Source organism: Pongo pygmaeus, chromosome 1 (assembly GCF_028885625.2).
Source record: "Pongo pygmaeus isolate AG05252 chromosome 1, NHGRI_mPonPyg2-v2.0_pri, whole genome shotgun sequence".
Classification (NCBI taxonomy): Eukaryota; Metazoa; Chordata; class Mammalia; order Primates; family Hominidae; genus Pongo; species Pongo pygmaeus.
In genome coordinates this window covers 62,742,365-62,756,713 of record NC_072373.2, presented here as the reverse complement: position 1 = coordinate 62,756,713, position 14,349 = coordinate 62,742,365, and the positions used below count along the sequence as shown (strand labels likewise).

Genomic DNA, 14,349 nt, shown 5'->3' with positions numbered 1-14,349 from the left:
GCACCAGAGCACAGCAAAGAAGTACCAGAAATCACATACAGCATAGGAACTCAGGAAGGCCACACAGAGAAGGGAAGGAAACATCTCACCTCCACCATCCCATCCACCCACTTGGGATCAGATTATAATCAGGAGGAACTTCTCCCTGTGGGGAAAAGATGAGCAAGAGGACTCCAGCATCCTCCATCGCCATTGTGGACACCTGCAGTCCCAGCTTCTGGAGATTCCCACAGTTCTCAAAGGCTTGAAGCCCAGAAGAGGGAGCTCCCCATACTCCATACATGAAGATACCTTCAGATAAGGAACCGATGCTGTGTCCCCTCCACCATGGACCATGCTGTTAATTCTCTGTACTATATCAAAATAAGAGCTACTGCTAGAGTGTGTACTGCTATGGGGTGAGTCATTGCATCCCTCATTCTCTGAGGCTTGGCTGCCACTGCACTCACACCCATCCAGTAATGTCCCATCCCCAAGCACAGCTGCTATTACACCCTACCTTTCAGGGTCAAGCTACCACAGTCACTGGTGCATCCTCCCCTGAGGGCTCAGCTGAAGTGGTGATTCACCCCCTCAGGGACCTGGAGCCTTGAACTACCAGAGCAGTGATGCCTCTGACCCCAAAGAAAACACTCAGCCCCACCTTCCCAGGGACCTCAGGCCTCCTGCACACTGGAGTAGCCACACGCTTGCTGACACAGCTGAGGTAGTGCTCTGGCCCTGGGGATCTCAAGCATCTGGGACACCAAAACATTTGCCCCTGGCCCTGGTGCCTCAAGTGAAGCAGCACTGCAGACCCCAGGGGTTATAATATTCTGGCACACTGAGGCAGTTGCACCACCCAGCATCACAGCTAACATAGTGGCCCACCCTTAGGGATCCGAAGACTGCTAACCTCTATAACTTCACTTTCTAGGGCCAAACATATGCAGCATCTCACATCCCAGGAAATCAGAGCCTTGGCTGAGTTATTTCACCCCATCCTCCTGGCCAAACAGCCACAGTACCCCACATACCTAAAACTGGACTGTCTCTCATAGTTTAAGCTGCTGATGCACTCTGCCTCTCTGAAGATTAAAGTCATCACTGTGTTGCTCTCTACCTTTCAGTGGCATCTTGCCATTCCTGGCTCCTTGCTGCTGCTGCACTGGCCTTATGGTGCCTGGGCTACTGTTAGACCCTGTTATCCTAGAGTCCACAATGACCACTATGTGGTATCTCATGCTCTGTCAGTTCTGAGTCCTGAATTGCAGCTTTGCCTTGCTCACCATGGCCTGAACCTCTGGAGCACCACATTTTCCTCCCAGAGCTATGCCAGTGCTGTGCCCTGTTCCCCCCAGGGTAACAGCCACAGCTATATTCTAGTCTCCTGGGTCTGAGCTGCCAGGGTTTGCCTTGGAGCAATAGACCTCAACTTATCAGGAGAACTTCATCCACCCATACCTTGAACCTGTACCTCAACTCCCAAGTGCTACAGTAGTTTTGTAAGATCTTGAGCCCAGGAACCCAGATCCACAGCTGTTTCAAGCACCTATATCCTGGATCTTCTTAGTGTCTCTCTGGCTGCCTCAGAGCCATGTCAGACCCAACACCAAAATAGATCTCTTCAGCTAAGCCTCCCCACTGTTAGAGTCAAGAACAGCACTTTCTCTAATAAACTACACAGTCAATGTCACTGCCACAAACCTCTGCTGCCTAGACCACTGAGGTACCTGCATTCGTTACTAATGTTGACTAAAATGAGGAAAGTGCATGGAGACTACACCACTGCACCCACACAAAACCATAACCACCACACCTCAACCAACTGGCACCTCAATCCCATCTGCAGGTGCAAGTCATGTCCTATGAAGGCCACTCTGTAAAGAAGTGACCAAAACACAAGATGGAAGACATCACCACATGTACACAAGAAATATATAAAAGCAAGGAAACATGACATCACCAAAGAAAGATAATAATTCTCTAGTAACTTGTCTCAAAGAAGTGAAAATTTATGAATTGCCTGAAAAGGAATTCAAAATAATGACCTTAAGTATACTCAGCAAAATATAAGAGAATACAAATATTAATAGATAATTCACGGAATAAAAAAAATCATGACCTGAATGAGAAATTTAACAAAGACATAGATGGCGTCAAAAAGAATCAAACAAAAATTTTGAAAGTGAAAAATTCAACCAATGAAATGAAAAATTCAATCAATGAAATAAAAAATACAGTTGAGAACTTCACTAGTAGGCTAAATCAAAAAGAATAAAGAATCTGTGAACTTGAAGATAGGTCTTTTGAAACTACTCAGAGGACAGAAAAAAAAAAAAGAGAATGGAAACGAGTAAAGATAGCCTATGAGACTTATGGGACACCACTAAGGAAACAAAAGTGTTCACATTATGTGCTTTCATGAAGAAGAGGAGACAAAGAAAGGGACAAAAAGTTTATTTAACAAAATGATTGCTGAAAATTTCCCAAGTTTTGGGAGAGAAATGAATCCAGATGCATGAAACTGAAAGATTTCCAAATAAATTCAACCAGAGTTCCTCTCAAAGGCACATTATAATCAAACTGTCAAAAGTCAAAGACAAAGAGAAAACTTAAAAACAGTAAGGGAAAGTCTTCAAGTAACATATAAAGGAGTTCCCATTAGATTCTCAGTGGACTTTTCAGCAGAACTCTTGCAGACCAGGAGAAAATCCGATAATATATTCAGAGTGTAGCCAGGCGTGGTGGCACATGCCTGTAGTCCCAGCTACTCGGGAGGCTGAAGCAGGAGAATCACTTGAACCCAGGAGGCAGAGGTTACAGTGAGGCGAGACTGCACCAGTGCACTCCAGCCTGGGCAACAAGAGTGAAACTCCGTCTCAAAACAACAAAAAACAAAGTGCTGAGAGGAAAAAATGTCAGTCAGGAATACTATATTCAGCAAATCTGTCCTTCAGAAATGAAGGAGAAATAAAATCTTTCAGAGACAAGTAAAAGCTGAGGTAATTTATTATCACTAGACCTGTCTTAAACGAAATGCTTAAGGTAATTCTTCAGGTAGAAAAAAAAGGATAATAATTAGTGTCATAAATACATGTAAAGTATAAAACTCACTGGTAGAGATAAATAGTCAAACCCAGAATACTCCAATACTGTAATGGTTATGTGTAAATCATACATACTGCTAGTATGAAGTTTTTAAATTAAAAATGGTCAAACACATACTGGTTAAAGAGAGTATTTTAAGATTTTGGAAATCATGAGATGAAATACTTAGAGCTATAGTTCACTGCAGGAAGCCAAAGTTTAACTTTTCATGACCCCACCAAAAGTCCCATGGAGGATATAGGAAGTGCCTGCCATTGCCAAGAAAATTCTGCCTCTAACATCAGATTATGGGAATCTCAGAAAAACAGGGATTTCCACTGGTTGCTTACAAGTAAGAAGAAGACCAAGGAAATTATGTAACAGGTTAAGGTGACTTTAAACATACATTTAAAAAGACCCATTCAGTTGGGAATAACACAAAACAATCAGCATTCACTATATTGTTTTATGCCTGATGCATGCTCTTTTAAAACCTCATCCTTCTTCAACTGGATAGCATCTAAAAGAAGCAATTTTACTAGTTAATTGTAGTGTGACAAGGACTTTTCTGCTTTTAAAATGTTAAATTTGTTTTAGTTGTTTGGATTTCAGATCCAGTTCATATTGTTTTTCTTAAGCTTCAAAATGTTTTTTTGTTTCATTTTGTTTTGTTTTGTTTTGCTAATGTAAGCCCTTGAAGAAAATGTATTGGTTTTCAATGGTAATGTGTACATGTTCTAAGGGGAAGTTTTAACAATCTCTAAAGTTTGAAATCAATCACAGAATAAATGAAATATTTGGAGAGTGGACATTTTTGACCTTTGAATATTTTATTGAATTGGCCTTTTGCTTATTCTTTAAGTCGGAAATGTTTACAATTAAAGAGTAATTATATACAAAAAAGAAAACAACGATAAAAGAAATAACTCATTTTCTCCCTGGTTCTAGGTTGAGAGCTCAATTTTCCACGTAAGTATTAAAAAGCTAATTTCATGCACAATTCACTTGAACCTAAATTTCATAGCAGAGAGGGATTTTAATTGCTCCTTCTTTTATATATAAGCTGTAGGAAAAGCAAATGTGGTTAATTATCATAAGATCTACTTCAACAGTTTTGCAAATGATGATACATTTAGCAATTTTCCAAATTATGATACCTGCAACTTTCTTTATTTGTGCTGTATTGTTTAGATGTACGAGAATTTCCAGCAATTGGAAGAAGCCAAAGTGCTACCCATCTAATCTCTTCATCCACACCCACAAAATCTGCCAAACTCCTAAACCTCAGACATATATTTGAGAGACATGAGTGTTTTTCTTAATAACTCATCTTCACCTTATTTTTGTTGAGCCCACAGAGGTATTTTGAGAATATGTTTCTGTATTTTTTTGGCTCTACTATAAAACAAAACAAAAAGAAGAAGAAAACTCCCAACAAACAGAAGCTATACGGTTCTACGGTGCTATACTGGAAAGCTATTTTTGTGTGAAAGAATATGACTTAGTTAAGAAACAATATCAAGTTTGGGTTATGGGGGGAAATAAACTGTAGTCCTTTTATCGTGATCTCCGTGATTAATTCGTAATTCAATCTCAGCGAATTATTCCTTAGATCCAATTTCTTAATTTCATAAATTGAAAGGATTAGATGCAATAATTTCTACTGTCCATTTTAGTCAACTTAATTAAATGGTATTACAGGAGTCCCCCCTTATTTGCAGTTCCCATTTCATAGTTTCAGTTACCTGCTGTCAACTGTGGTCCAAGAAAAAATAAATGGAAAATTTTGGAAACGAACAATTCATAAATTGTAAATTACATGCCAATTTGAGTAGTGTAATGAAATCTCAAACTCTCTCCCTCCCTCCCACCTGGGACATGAATCATCCCTTTGTCCACCATATCCATGCTGTGTATGTTACCTACCTATTAGTCACTTAGTAGCCCTAGAGCTGTCTCAGTTATCAGATCTACTGTTGTGGTATGGCAGTGCATGTGTTCAAGTTACTGTTATTTTACTTCATAAAGGTTCTACAACATAACAGTAGTGATGCTGGCAAATTGTTATAATTGTTTTATTTTAGTATTAGTTATTGTTAATCTCTTGCTGTGCCTAATTTATAAATTAAACTTTATCATAAGTATGTATGTATAGAAGAAAACATAGTATATGTAGAGTTCAGTACTATCCACCAATTCAGGTATCCACTGGGGGTCTTGAAACATATTTCCCATGTATAACGGGAGACTGCTATAGTTACGCTGCTGTTTCTAGGCAAAGTGGTCATGAACTTGGAGGCTATTAGCTCAATTGATGCAGATTTAAGGTCCTTTAATAAAACAGGAGATGAAAGCTAAAACTAACATTTGAGTGGCACAGCCATTTTCTTGCAACCTGCAGTGGCATGACCATAGCCATTGGTTGCCACTGTTCGCTGCTCTCCCCGCTGTTTCAGTTCCAGTGCAAATCTGTGAGGGCAGCGCTCCTTTGAAAGACTTAATGAATCACATATAATTATAACAGCCAATAGATTTTAAGGGGTAGCCATTTTTATCTTTCAGATAGACTTAATCTAGCATTTTTATATTACAGTATCAGCTCTTTGTCATATTGATAAAAAATAAGAGAAGAATGATTTAAAGTTTATTATTTCAGGTGTAATGTGAATTGCTGACATTTTCATTGTGCTGAGAAACCAGAGCAGAAGGACACATGGTAGCAGCAGGAAGCTTCTACAACTATCTTGATGACTTGTTACTTTGACAGTTTCTATGAGAACCCCAGCTGTGACCAAGGTAAGTGGGATGGTGTCACTTTGACACTGCAGCTGCCCTGTTGGCAAGTAGAGTTCTGTGTGATCCTTGGGAAGACAAAATATATAACATTTCAAAGAGGGGCCACTTTACTGTTATATCAATACCTGCAAGTCTTTAATGAGTTGAGTGGTGGAAACAAAGTCTTAATTCATTGTTTGAAAAAACTAGAATCTCTGTTTTACCAGAAGTTGAGAGAGACTAAAACTGAAAGACAGATGTGTGGCCAATTAGGTATTTCAGGCTATTTCCTTCATTTTTATGTCATACGTGAGTTCATAGTTTTCTAAACCCATTCAAAATTAATGGACAAAGAAGACAATTTACACTCAACCATTGAAAAACGTTGTTAGATCAGAGCTGAGCAGTTACTTTAGGCTAGTTGGGAGAGCATAACAATCTACAATTATTTGTAGCTATAAATATTGAGGCAGGAGAGAAGGTATTTAATAGAGTAGAAAAGAATTCAATAATGAGAAGTGAAGTAATGCTTATAGCCTGGCCATTTTATTAGGAATAACTACATGACATTAAAAGCTCCTAAAAAATGGGATGTTCTTGTGAAGAAAGCTGTGGAAACCTCACATTTGCCAAGTTCACCACTGAATTCAGGAAATGGGACAATAATGGATTGAGTAATACAGGAAAGGCAGATTTGTAGGTGATGTCATAAAGAGCAGAGTAATTACTTCACTGTCAACTTTAGTATAGGTGCCTACTTTCGGCAAATACTGACTTGTGTCTTCTTATTTCTTCTTTTATTGTGTCTCTTTCTGCTCTGATACCATTACAGCAGGCACCCTGCTCTCTTAAGCTGTCCGCATGATTGCTATACGTCGTGTCTCCCCATGCTTTTGAGGCTTTGTAACAACTTTAGCTTTCTCTTACCTTCTGTGTCCACCTACAAAATTCCATAACTAACAGATAGTGAAGCTATAATGACCAATAGTGGTTAACATGTGATTTTAACAAGGGCCTCCTTCATACTGAGCAGATGCCTAGAGTAATAATTCTCTAAAAGGAAACTGTAGACACTGCCAGATAAGCAGTAACTAAAGCCTTCAAGGTACCTTTCAGGCCAGATGACATTCCACAGGTGACCCATTCTACACAATCATTCCTTATAAGGGCTCAAAGTACCAACCGGACTTTTCAAATCTCTCTTTAGTTTACTGAATACATTGATTAAACTAAGCTTAATGTTAAGCATGGGATTCCATGATTGAGAGAAATAAATATTAAAGCAAACTGTATCAATTGTGGGATAGAGATGACCAGTTTTTATTGTTTGCAAGTTTCCTGCCTGATTCACTCTTTGTTGGTAGCAACTGAAGTACAGTTCTCCCTTTTCCCTTCTACTCTTCCTGTCTCTTAATCCTGAATTTAATATCCAGAAGTATTGTTTAGATTAGAAGATATTCAATTACAAGAGTAAAATTCTCAAGAGATAGGAATAAACTTCAAGCTAATATTGCATTTGATGTGTTATTATGAGGGAAATAAGCACCATATCTTACTTTTACATTGGGCTTTCATATCAAAGCTTGTATAAACTTAAATTCATCATGTACTTTACTGACAAATAGATAAATTAATATTGACCCAATTTAAAACCTATCTCTGAGATGAGTTTGAGATTATTCAAACTTTACCATTTGTTCTGCTAAAAATGGAAAACCAAAACAGCTCATAATCCCAGGGACAGGCATTTCAGTGTTTTTGTCCCCTCAACAGATACAGGTTTCACGATTACATGCTCATTTTTAGTGGAGGTTGGCAGAAGGAGATCGATTTAACTGGAGGAAATTGATAACAGCAGCCCATGCATTTGAGGTTTCTAAGAATAAACTGGCAAGTTAAACAGTTGTAAAGTGGTATTTTCTTTTTTGATTTAGTCATCAAAGAAAAATACGCACAAATTGTCACAGGGAAAACAGTAATGGAGTACACATTATGAACATTGATTTTTACAAACTTAATAAAAAATAATAGCTAAGGGATATGGAATTATGAAAATACAAGTCTTTCAGGGTTCATCTAAACCTCATAAAACTTTCAAAATTTGCTGTAGTAGAGAGATTCTCTACAAAGCCAAGTTTCAATTATATTTCCAGAGAGACTGACTATTAAGTATTCCAGAAATCAAGTGTAACCTTTAGCATCTTTTTTACATAATTAACCTTGTTACCTGAAACCTGCCAGTTGAGTTTGAAAAGCTGTCCTAAGATTTTTATTAGGATCTAGGGTAGGAAGTTGAATGAGAACTGCTCAAGAATCTGTACCCTTGGAGAAAGCTTCTGCTGTGAGGTTGGGCTTGGGGTATAAACTGTCTTAAGTAAATTCCAATAAAGGGAGAGACTATATACTTAAATGATCCTTCCAGGGGAGGAAACAGAATATTTGAATTCAAAGGAAAGAACAATGTTGAATTCATGAATTATCATCATGACCTGGTTGTAATGTCCAGAGGAAGAGAGTGTCCTCTCAATCAGAAAATTGGTCCCTTTCCTGGAAGTGGTTGACTAGGACTCAAAATGTAAAACTTCTGTTGTATTATTTATCATCTTTTTATTTTCATACTAGACCTAAACTTTGGAAAGAGTACTCACTTTCCTAATCCTGTGCTGGGGCTGTCATAACAAAATACCACAGACAGGGTAGGTTAAACAATAGAAATTTACTTTCTCACAGTTTTGGAGGATGGAAGTTCAAGATTGAGGTGTTAGCAGGGTTGTTTTCCCCTGAGACCTCTCTTCCTGGCTTGCAGATGGCAAGCCAAGTCTTCTAGCTGTTTCCTCACATGGCCTTTCCCCTGTGCACAAGTGCATTGAAGATGGCTCTCTTGTATCCTAATTTCTTCTTATCAGGACACCGATCAAATCGAATTAGGGTTCACCCTAATAATCTCATTATAACGTAATTACTCTTTAAAAGCCCTACATTCAAATACAACTCCATTCTGTAGTAATAAGGATTATAACTTCAATATATGCATTTTATAGGGAACACAATTCAGTCCATAACAGGCCCTTTGTCTAGCAACAAAGGGAAAAATCAAAATAATTTTAGCCAGAGCTAAATCAATATTAACCTCTGACATATGTCACATTCAAACGTATAGTCCTGAAGACCTTCAATCAATCTACAAAGAAAAATTAGCTGTTTTGTTTTCTTTATCTTTCTTTCCCAAACTAATTCTGCCTCTCCTTAATTATCTTGACAGCATTAAAATATTTCCCCACAGGAAAATGTAAAACCCCACTCTCCAGACGTAGAGAAACCTAGAAATGAATAATTCTGATATTGGTTGTAATGTAGCATCACAAAAGGGAAGTTATAAAAGGAAGATGAGATAATATCCACCTTAGAACTAGCTCTGTGTGTGTACACGTGTGTGTGTGTTTGCATGTGTGTGTGATGTTGCCTTTCTTCTATTTATTTTCTCATACTCTTACAAGTAGGGTTCAGAGTCCTATAACTTTGAGACCTCCAACAGTCAACTAGTTGCTGTTAGTGGATGTTCCCAGTTTTGAAACAGATCTAGTTGCTTCTAGCATTTCATTTTGGCATCATACAACTGGGATTTAGGTTCATTGTGACCTGAACTTCAGCAGTGGCTAGACAGATTTCATAATTCATTATTTGAATAATAAGTAGGCTCCCTGATTACTTATCTTTCTTGCTTACCCCAAATCTGAGAAGGAAAAACAGCCAATAAAAGTAGTTGAATTGTGTTGGTTTTATTATATCTGTTGCTCTAAATAAAATGTCTTCACATGTTTAATCTATTGAGTAAATATTTCCTGTTGGGGAAAAGCTTCAGACAGGATAAAAGGAAGTCATGATCTGCTCAAGTTATTCTCCAAGCAAGCAACTCCAGAATTCCTCACCCTTACCTTGCACTAGGTAAATGCTAGCTGGAATGTTTTACACTGAAAAGTACAATTCTCAAAATAGTTACCCAGTTTTTCCTATCAGTGCTGCTGATAAGAAAATCTACCCAATCTACTCTAAAACGGCAGGCACCTGCAAGTAGAGAGTGGAAGTTATTTATCTGAACACAGGTTGAGAGCTACTAGCTTATATTAAAAGGTTATGAGAAGGGGGATGGGGGAGGCATAGCATTAGGAGAAATACTTAATGTAAATGATGAGTTCATGGGTGCAGCAAACCAACATGGTACGTGTACACATATGTAACAAACCTGCACATTGTGCACATGTACCCTAGAACTTAAAGTATAATTTTTTAAAAAAAGGTTATGAGAAGGAGTAAATAGAAGAGGGTAGGATGGAGTGGAACAAATGAGAAAGAATCTGGCAGAGAAAGTACTTGTTGTTTGCACAATTCAAAGGGCACCATTAAATATTTATGTGATTGTCCCATCTGGAGCACAACTCCATGGAATAAGAAATATGAATGGTACCCTTGAAGGAGTCTATTCCTGTGTACTGGGAATCTGATCCCCTGAGGGAGAAGGGATTTTTTTCCATAACAAAATATATACATTCCTGGAGAAATGCATGTATTTTCCTATAGTGTATATTAGATGTAAGGAGATTCATCTTAGAGAATGTGCTCTGACATGGCTGTAGGTTCCAGCTATTTTTGTCCTGTTGCTAGTTATTTTAAAAAATTAAGCACTGTGTTTGTAAATTAACATCTAGGAAATTACTTTACTGAAATTGTCTAATGTTTCCATAGCAGAGTGAACTCTGGTACTAAAACATAACAGAACCCTTCTGCTCTCAATTATCACAACAATCCTTTTATTCTGTTGTTCTGCGTCTGAAACACAGACACAGGGAAAGGAGGATTTACTGAAAGAGATCTTTGGGTTAAAGCTTCAATCAATAAACAAATATTTATTGTCTACTCTCTATGAAACTCAGTACATTTTTTTTAGAAATTGCTTCTGAAATACAGATTTTTTTGGTGAGTAAAAGGAACCCAATTAATACATAGGGCCAAAGCAACAATGACTGATCATAAAGAGATACAGCAGTAGAGAGATTGGTAGGTTAAATGTAGCTCTCAAATATCCCAGTGGAAGCAAGAAAGTCTTTTATAGAACTTGGTGTTGAAAAAGTTATGTTACATTAGGTGTATCTAGTGGGGTTAGTATCATAGTTACATATTTTGTACTATGTGCATCAATTCACAGAGTATTTAACTGGCAGATGGGCTAGACTGGAAGGCACAGTATGGCTTAATTTGCATGTCTGGTACCTTGGTAGGGAGGCTGGAAAAAAGGGCTCAGCTGGGATGGTTTTCTAGCGCTCCTTCGCATGGCATCTTCAGGTCTGAGGCCAATCTACCTCCTTACGTGGTTGATCAAGGCTCTCAGAGACAGTGTTCCAGAAAAACTAGGAAAAAATGCAAATACTTTATATTTTAGCCTTAGAGATCTCATTTTTTCTCACTCTCACTGCATTCTGCTGATTAAGCTAATCACTAAAGCCAAGTCAGATTAAAGGAGAAGATATTTAGAACCACCTTCTCCATAAAACAAATGTGAAAATGTCTACTGCCATCTTTAATCTGCCAAATAACGCTACCCATAAACAAAGGTAATTCAGTATAAGTAGGTGACTGAAGCCCAGGATGTCTTTAAAAATATTAGCTATTCTTTCTTTACATCTTATTTTCGGAAATCTTTCTATAGCACGTGGAAGAGATTTTTTTTTAGCAATCTGACCATCTTCTCTAAATTATTTAAAAATATATATATTATCAGAAAATTTGGTTCACATTTCAATATTTATAGGATACTTGGATCTCAGGATTGAATAAGACCTTAGAGATAATCCTAAGTTCCTATATTCAATTACCATTTCAGTTAGCACTAACTGCAGGTTTCAGCTTTGGAAGTAAAGCAAAAGAAAGCTGGCCAGCACTTGTGAGGACTGCCTATTTTTTCCCATACTTACTAAATAGCAGTGTGCAAGGGCATGACTCATAAACCACCACCACCTTTGACAGGTTTGCTTTAGGAATAGACTTATTATGCAACTTCAGCAATAGATCTTCAAATAGCTTGGGGACAGAGGCTGTGATGTGAAGTTTAAAAAGCATACTTCTGCAAAGCTTAATTGTAACATATTTGAGACTCAGTGAGGGTGCTAAAGTAACCTGCAGTCAATAAAAGGATAGTCTAGTTTTTGGAAACAGATGGCAGAAGTGATGATAAGACTATACAGAAGTTCCTCTATGATGAATAATGAGGCAAAGTGTTTACTGAAGAGAATTAAAAAAGAAAAGAACTGATGGTTAAATGCAGGGTGATTGGTATCCTGGAATGAGGCAGGGAAAAAAAAAAAGGCAGAGTGCAGAGGTAGAGACCCACAGAAAATACCAATTGTGTATACAGGGTAAACAGCTACCTTAAACACTTTTTACAATGAGATGAAGTATAAGTTGTTGAATAAAAAATTGTTTAACTCAGAAAGACACAAGCACAGAGAAATTTAGACAAAGAAGAATAGAGGCATATCCATTAAAGGAGTATTTGTCCATCTGTCCATCCACATACAGATGGACAGATACTCCTCCAAACACACATGCACACAACCATACACATGAATTCGGAAGGACTCACCTACTTTAGTACTTTAGACACTTTTTGAAATGAAGTAGGCAATTAAGTATTCCATAAAGAGAGACATACTAAGGTTGACAGAGACTTAGAAATCCAAATACATTGAAACACATATCACAGATACACAGCTGCGCCTCTCTTTCTTATAACATCTTATCTACCCTGGAGTCTTTTAGGATTTTCCCGGTAAAGTCATTTAAAGCTATATTTCATTTTAACATCATATGAAAATATCATCCCCTAGAATTTGCCTAAAAATTTATATTAAATTCATTAGAGGGTATATTTTGGCTCAAGGAGTGGATATTCCTTATTTCTGACTTACTTTTAGTAATAACATAGCTGTTTATTACTATTAGCTACTTACTTGAGTAGTTTAATACACCTTAAAATTGCAAGAGCACTGTTAATGTCCTGTTTCAATAGAGTATTAATAATTATATAAGCAATAACATTTATATAGTAATTATATAGTGTAATTCCTGAATTTTTTTCAAGAATAGTATTTTTAATGATAAGAGAAATAAATCATTATATCAATAATTATAAATTTCACCTTTCTTAAACTTATACATTATTTAAGGACTGATTTTAAATACCATTTTTTTGAAAAGTAAAAATTAACTTATTTTACCACTGAATATTGTTTTTCTAGCCCTTTAAAATTATTTACATTATTTTCAACATTAAAGAAAAAAACATTGGTAATACATATCTTGCTCCATTTTTGAAGTTCATGACAATCTCAACTATGAAAACTAATTGATCCCTAGTGTGTCCGGAATTGGTGGGTTCTTGGTCTCACTGACCTCAAGAATGAAGCCGTGGACCCTCATGGTGAGTGTTACAGCTCTTAAGGTGGCGGCGTCTGTAGGTTGTTCCTTCTGATATTCAGATGTTCAGATGTGTTCGGAGTTTCTTCCTTCTGGTGGGTTCCTGGTCTCGCTGGCTCAGGAGTGAAGCTGCAGACCTTCGTGATGAGTGTTACAGCTCTTAAGGCGGTGCTTCTGGAGTTGTTGGTTCCTCCCGGTAGGCTCGTGGTCCTGGTGGCTCAGGAGTGAAGCTGCAGACTTTCGCGGTGAGTGTTACAGCTCATAAAAGCAGCATGGACCCAAAGAGTGAGCAGTAGCAAGATTTATTGCAAAGAGCAAAAGAACAAAGCTGCCACAGTGTAAAAGGTGACCCCAGCGGGTTGCCGCTGCTGGCTCGAGCAGCCTGCTTTTATTCTCTTATCTGGCCCCACCCACCTCCTGCTGATTGGTAGAGCCGAGTGGTCTGTTTTGACAGGGCACTGATTGGTGCGTTTACAATCCCTGAGCTAAACATAAAGGTTCTCCATGTCCTCATCAGATCAGTTAGATACAGAGTATCCACACAAAGGTTCTCCAAGGCCCCACCAGAGCAGCTAGATGCAGAGTGTGGGTTGGTGCACTCACAAACACTGAGCTAGACACAGGGTGCTGATTGGTGTGTTTACAAACCTTGAGCTAGATACAGAGTGCTGATTGGTGTATTTACAATCCCTGAGCTAGACATAAAGATTCTCCACGTCCCCACCAGACTCAGGAGCCCAGCTGGCTTCACCCAGTGGATCTCGCACCCGGGCTGCAGGTGGAGTTGCCTGCCAGTCCCGCGCCGTGGGCTCGCACTCCTCAGCCCTTGGGTGGTTGATGGGACTGGGCTCCGTGGAGCAGGGGGCGGCGCTCGTAGGGGAGGCTGGGGCTGCACAGGAACCCACGGAGGCGGGGGAAGGCTCAGGCATGGCGGGCTGCAGTCCCGAGGCCTGCCTCGCGGGAAGGCAGCTAAGGCCCGGCGAGAAATAGAGCGCAGCCTCGGTGGGCTGGCACTGCTGGGGGACCCAGTACAAC

General features: G+C 38.6%; 1 long non-coding RNA gene across 1 annotated transcript in view; it reads right to left on the bottom strand.

Moving 5' to 3' along the window:
* The window catches only part of LOC134737713 (uncharacterized), an 86,819-nt gene extending 73,195 nt beyond the window's left edge, over nucleotides 1-13,624 (bottom strand). Inside the window, exon 1 of the long non-coding RNA XR_010122884.1 lies at nucleotides 13,291-13,624. This is a non-coding gene — a long non-coding RNA (uncharacterized LOC134737713). The remainder of the gene's footprint in view (nucleotides 1-13,290) is intronic.
* Between the last annotated feature and the right edge of the window lie 725 nt (nucleotides 13,625-14,349).